We start from the raw sequence: 7,158 nt of genomic DNA, 5'->3' as shown, positions 1-7,158 counted from the left end.
AAATGAATTTATGTAATGTAATGTTTTGTGTTACTGTGCTTACTATGTACATTGGTTATGATATTCAACATGAAGTCACCTTCGCCCCGGAATGTTTCCGCCCTGGGTTTCAGGGTGTGACAATGGTGAAGTGTATTCACTGGCTATAAGATAGGGCAGATGGAGTGTATAAACTTTTCTCGAGAAAAGATAATGGAGTATGGTTTACCTCATGGTAGAGAAAGAACTATGAATGATAGCGGACAGACGACAAATATAGTAATGGGAAAAGATGAAAGAAATACCTTATATAGAGATGGAAGGAACAGAGATGTAGGGATTTCACATTTTAAAATCCATATGTCATGGACTTTTATTTGGAAAGGAAGTTGGGAAGACGCTGCAGGGAGAGTAACCAAATTGCTAATTTGCAGGATAAGATATCGATTCCTCAAATAGGCAATGAGCGGGAAATCAATTGATAAGAATGCTGCACTATTGACACATGGAAAGAAATAGGTCTAAAAAGGGGACACATGGCGTTTAAGGGAGGTTTTTATTAAGCATGAAGATTCAAGAATTAAACAATGCTCACCAAAGCTTTCCTAAATTGCATAGACTTCTAATGTGGAACTCAAGAATGAAACAATGATCATCAAAGCTTTGCTTAAATTGCATACAGTTCTATTGTGGAACTCAAGAATTAAACAATGCTCAACATAGCTTTGCTAAATTACATATACTTCTAATGTGGAACGCAAGAATGAAACAATGCTCACCAAAGCTTTGCTAAATTGCATAGACTTCTATTGTGGAGCACAAGAATGAAACAATGCTCATCAAAGCATTGCTTAAATTGCGTAGAGTTCTATTGTGGAACTCAAGAATCAAACAATTCCCATCAAAGATTTGCTTAAATTGCATAGACTTCTATTGTGGAACTCAAGAATTAAACGATGCTCATTAAATCTTTGCTAAATTGCATCAACTTCTAATGTGGAACTCATGAATGAAACAATGGTCATCAAAGCTTTGCATAAATTGCATAGACTTCTAATGTGGAACTCCAGAATGAAACAATGCTCATCAATGCTTTGCTTAAATTGCATAGAATTCTATTGTGGAACTCAAGAATCAAACGATGCTCATCAAAGATTTGCTTAAATTGCATAGACTTCTATTGTGGAACTCAAGAATGAAACAATACTCATCAAAGCTTTGTTTAAATTCCCTAGACTTCTATTGTGGAACTCAAGAATCAAACAATGGTCATCAAAGCTTTTCTAAATTGAGAAGACTACTTTTATTGTGGAACTCAAGAATTAAACAATGCTCATCAAAGCTTTGCGAAATTGCATAGACTTCTAATGTGGAACTCATGAATTAAACAATGGTCATCAAAGCTTTGCTTAAATTGCATAGACTTCTATTGTGGAACTAAAGAATTAAAGAATGCTTATCAAAGCTTTGCAAAATTGCGAAGACTACTTCTATTGTGGAACTCTAGAATTAAACAATGTTCATCAAAGCTTTGCTAAATTCATAGACTTCTAATGTGGAACTCAAGAATGAAACAATGCTCATCAAAGCCTTGCTAAAATTCCAAAGACTTTTATTATGGAACTCAAGAATTAAACAATGCTCATCAAAGCTTTGCTAAACTACAAAGATTACTTATATTGTGGAACTCAAGAATTAAACAATGCTCATCAAAGCTTTGCTAAATTGCATCAACATCTGATGTGGAACTCAAGAATGAAACAATGCTCATCAAAGCTTTGCTTAAAGTGCATACACTTCTATTGTGGAACTCAAGAATCAAACAATGCTCATCAAAGCCTCTCTAAATTGCGAAGACTACTTATAGTTTGGAACTCAAGAATTAAACTATGCTTATCACTGCTTTGCTAAATTGCATAGACTTCCAATGTGGAAACCAAGAATAAAACAATGCTCATCAAAGCTTTGCTAAATTTCATAGAGTTCTATTGTGGAACTCAATAATGAAACAATGCTCATCAAAGCTTTGCTAAAATAATATAGACTTTTATTATGGAACTCAAGAATTAAACAATGCTCATCAAAGCTTCGCTAAATTGCATAGACTTCTAATGTGGAACTCAATAATGAAACAATGATCATCAAAGCTTTGCTTAAATTGCATAGATTTCTATAGTGGAACTCAAGTATTAAAAGGTGCTCATCAAAGCTTTGCTAAATGACATAAACTTCTAATGTGAAACTACAGAGTGAAACAATGTTATAAAAGCTTTGCAAAATTGCATAGAATTCTATTGTGGAACTCAAGAATCAAACAATGCTCATCAATGCTTTTCTTAAATTTCATAGACTTCTATTGTGGAACTCAAGAATTGAACGATGCTCATCAAAGATTTGCTTAAATTGCATATACTTCTGGTGTGGAACTCAAGAATGAAATCATGCTCATTAAAGCTTTCCGAAATTGCATCAACTTCTAATGTGGAGCTCAAGAATGAAACAATGGTCATCAAAGCTTTGCTTTAATTGTATAGACTTCTATTGTGGAACTCAAGAATTAAACAATGCTTATCAAAGCTTTGCTAAATTGCGAAGACTACTTCTATTGTGGAACTCTAGAATTAAACAATGATCATCAAAGCTTTGCTAAATTTCATAGACTTCTAATGTGGAACTCAAGAATGAAACAATGCTCATCAAAGCTTTGCTAAAATTGCAGAGACTTTTATTATGGAACTCAAGAATTAAACAATGCTCATCAAAGCTTTGCTAAACTACAAAGATTACTTATATTGTGGAACTCAAGAATTAAAGAATGTTTATCAAAGCTTTGCTAAATTGCATAGACTTCTAATGTGGAACTCAAGAATGAAAAAATGCTCATCAAAGCTTTGCTTAAATTGCATACACTTCTATTGTGGAACTCAAGAATCAAACAATGCTATTCAAAGATTTGCTAAGTTGCGAAGACTACATATAGTGTGGAACTCAAGAATTAAACTATGCTTATCACTGCTTTTCTTAATTGCATAGACTTCTAATGTGGAAACCAAGAATAAAACAATGCTCATCAAAGCTTTTGCTAAATTTCATAGACATCTATTGTGGAACTCAAGAATCAAACAATGATCATCAAAGCTTTACTTAAGTAATATAAACTTCTATTGTGGAACTCAAGAATGAAACAATGGTCGTCAAAACTTTGTTAAAGTGCATGGACTTTTATTGTGGAACTCAAGAATGAAATTATGCTCATCAAAGCTTTCCTAAATTGCATCAACTTCTAATGTGGAGCTCAAGATTGAAACAATGGTCTCTTTCAAAAAAAAATTTAAACTCTTTCAAAAAAAAAAGATTGAAACAACGGTCATCAAAGTTTTGCTTAAATTTCATAGACTTTTATTGTGGAACTCAAGAATTAAAAAATGCTTATCAAAGCTTTGCTAAATTGCGTAGACTACTTCTTTTGTGGAACTCTAGAATTTAACAATGCTCATCAAAGCTTTGCTATATTGCATAGACTTCTAATGTTGAACTCAAGAAAGAAACAATGCTAATGTGACAACTTCACACTTTTACACTAAGCAATCGATCCATATATCTATATTTCACTTGAATTTAGCATCTTTTAATAGTATATTGAGTCTGCATAAGTGTTTTAGGCTTATTATATCATAGATATGGACTTTAGGAAGGATTAGGAAGGGTGTTGCACCACAAAATCTAGCCACACACACCAAGAGAGGTGTGTGCGGCCAAGCCAGCCGCATACTTGGCAGCAAACCCCTCCAGCCTCACACTCAACCCTATATAAAGTGGAGGACCCCTTTCCATTCACTTTTGGCTGCATCCTTTCTCTCTCTATACTTTCTCTTTCTAGAAAACCACCCAAAAACACCTAGAAGGCTCCCAAAACGTGAAGAACACCATCATTTAGCTTGTTATAGAGGTAAAACACTTGAATCCATACCCTCCAAAGTGAGAGTAAGGCCACAAAATCGATACATGGGATTCAAGCAAGGAGTGTACGGCCGCACACACACCCTGTACGGTCGCACACTATAGTGTGCAGCCTCATTCACAAGTCTGGCCGCATACCCAGCCACACACACACCCTAATACTCATATTTGGCCTTAAACTTGCATAGACCATTGGGTATAGAACATGGGACACTTAGTCTTAGTGATCCCAAGCCCTAAGAAGGGATTTCCCATCATGTTTAGTCATAAAACACCTTAGCTCTAACTTATATATGTGTCACCATATAATTAATAGGGGCTACGTACGTTTAGAGCATCCGTTGATGTCACACCCCGAAAACCAAAGGCGGAAACATTTCCAGGGCGGACTCCACGTTGAGTATCAAATCTAATGCACATAGTAAGCAAAGTAAACAACCATTATATTACATATGAAATTTACAATTGTTTAAAAGTAAGTTGTACAAGTGTGATACATAGTATATATGAACAAAAGTAAGACGTGACTTCATCGCACTCCGTCTTCAGCAAAAGGGATCATTGGGTACCTGTCTAATGCGGACCTGAGAATACAAGCAGTTTGAAAATCAGCATAACGCTGGTGAGTTTATAAGCGGTTTGTTTTATGAAAATGATCAAGTTTCCTTCCAGTTCTCTGAAAAAGTTGCGAACCCAAGAAAATCCCAAATTTTTTAAAAGTAATGTTTAGTTATCTGTTATATTACAAGTCTGGTTATGAACAGTTGTTACACCAGGAAAATCCTATATTTTCCTAAAAGTTGATTACCAAAAACTGAAATGTAATGTGATAGATGTATACTGAAAAACATGTTTACCCTTGTGTATTGTATAGTCTAGATATCCGATTTGTTACACATTTCTGATTATGTTCAAATGTTATCCCCAGGAAAATCCCATACTTTCCTGAATGTGTGTGTGAAGTCTCCTGAAAGTCTGATTACCCTTAAATGTACATTAGTTTTAACACATATATTGTCACACCCCCAAACCAAGGATGGCGGAAACGTCCGGGGGTGGAGGACTTCATGTAGAGTATCACAACAACGAGTATAATAGTGCTCAAAGTAAATACAACCATCATAAATATAATTGAAAAAGTTACACCAAAGTATATGTTTACATGATTCGAATCAATTACATTATGATACAAAATGAACTGTTCGACGATTTATCGTCCCATCCTCAAAACGTGGTTGATTTCCTGTTTCACTGAATTCTTGAGAATACAAGTATTTTTGAAAAGTGTCAACACAAAGGTTGGTGAGTTCATAAGCTTTCGACAGTAAGAGTTTGAAAATCGATCTTTGTAAAGAGATGTATGATACCAAGAAAAATCCAATATTTTCCTTATAAAGATCGATTTTCAAACTCTTACTGTCGAAAGCTTATGAACTCACCAACCTTTGTGTTGACACTTTTCAAAACTACTTGTATTCTCAGGAATTCAGTGAAACAGGAAATCAACCACGTTTTGAGGGTGGGACGATAAATCGTCGAACAGTTCATTTTGTATCATAATGTAATTGATTCGAATCATGTAAACATATACTTTGGTGTAACTTTTTCAATTATATTTATGATGGTTGTATTTACTTTGAGCACTATTATACTCGTTGTTGTGATACTCTACATGAAGTCCTCCACCCCCGGACGTTTCCGCCATCCTTGGTTTGGGGGTGTGACAGATTGGTATCAGAGCATTGTTTATAGTGAACTCAGTATATCGAACCACATAAGATATACAAACTATAAATGCATCGGGACAAAAGTCTCTGATTTAAAGTTTTCAAAACAATCATACTTTTAGAAATAAATAATTTCCTATTAAAAGTATACAGGCATGCATACATACTAAGGTCAGCATCATTCTAGAACAAAACTAAAGTAATGATTGTTGGATATCACAGGTAAGCTCGGGGGTGTATGATCAGTCTTGGGAATGGTATAGCCTGATCAACTATGCTAGTCCGAGGAGTGATTAGCACATGCCCAAGAATGGTTGTGATATGGCAACAAGTCTAAATACTTACCAACACTACCAGAATGAAATACCATAGGGGTATTTTGCGTTATTATAATTACTTATATTAAAACTAAATAGATCCTTAATAATAGATCTATAGCCCCTAAGTGGATACCCTAAGATATTATATAACTTAGAAATCATAGACTTAGAATTTGTAGTCATTGCCTTACTTCCTTTTCCTTGTTTGGATGTGGATCTAGGGTAGGATCACTTATTCGAAGGTCTATCATATCTTGTTATATGTAATTAGTATGAACTATGTCATTATAGAAGTAACTAATAAGGATCACCCCTATAAGTAATTAATTATAGAGTTAGACGCCTAGTAATCATCTCTTCCACTCTTATTCTCGCAAGTACAACATAGCAAGATCCTACTTACCGGAAGACCCCTACTTTCCCAATCCGAACCGGAGAAATGGTGAATGGTTATGAGGAGAATCAGAAGCGGAACCGGAGGTAATCAATCCTCCATGCATAGCAAGGGTTTCCACGAACCGTTTCGACTACATCGAACCTGTGCCCCGTTGGGCAATCGTGATCGAGGGTTGAATGTCGATAGCAACGGCAACAACCACCATGTGGAGACCAACGAGGGTGCTATGACCTCAACCACGGGGGACCAACTGACAGAGCCCTCCCGTCGAAGACCCGGCAGATCGCGAACATCGGGGATTAAAGCAGGTAGACTATAACCCGAGTTCGGAAACTGCACGCTACTACATGCCCTACTGTCTCACGTACCCTAGAGTCGGAAAGAGACTACTATTTCGGAGACCAACTCTCTATTTAGGACCTTATCACCACTCAGGCAGAGGTAAGAGAGTAAAGGGGTAGACACATAACATTCAAAGAGAGGAGGATTGCATCCAAGCATCGATTTGCAAGGTGCATCGACTTTGCCTCATGCATCGCAAGGGACAGATCGTCGTAAGTAGAGTTCATACCTCTCACAAGACCTTGTAAATTAGATTCGTGGGTATGCGTTGGTGCTACTCTATTCTAGGCGTAAGCACGACACTAGGATTTAAGCGGTCATACTAAACGAGGGATCTAGTTGATATCAAAACTTTTCCATGCACAGATGTGAGGTAAACCTACATCTAGGTCAAAAATTTTCACCAAAACCCAAATTACTACAGTCATATTAA

Source organism: Lactuca serriola, chromosome 5, assembly GCF_051521515.1.
Source record: "Lactuca serriola cultivar US96UC23 chromosome 5, Lser_US96UC23_V15, whole genome shotgun sequence".
NCBI classification, from domain to species: domain Eukaryota; kingdom Viridiplantae; phylum Streptophyta; class Magnoliopsida; order Asterales; family Asteraceae; genus Lactuca; species Lactuca serriola.
Note: the sequence above shows the minus strand (reverse complement) of the source record.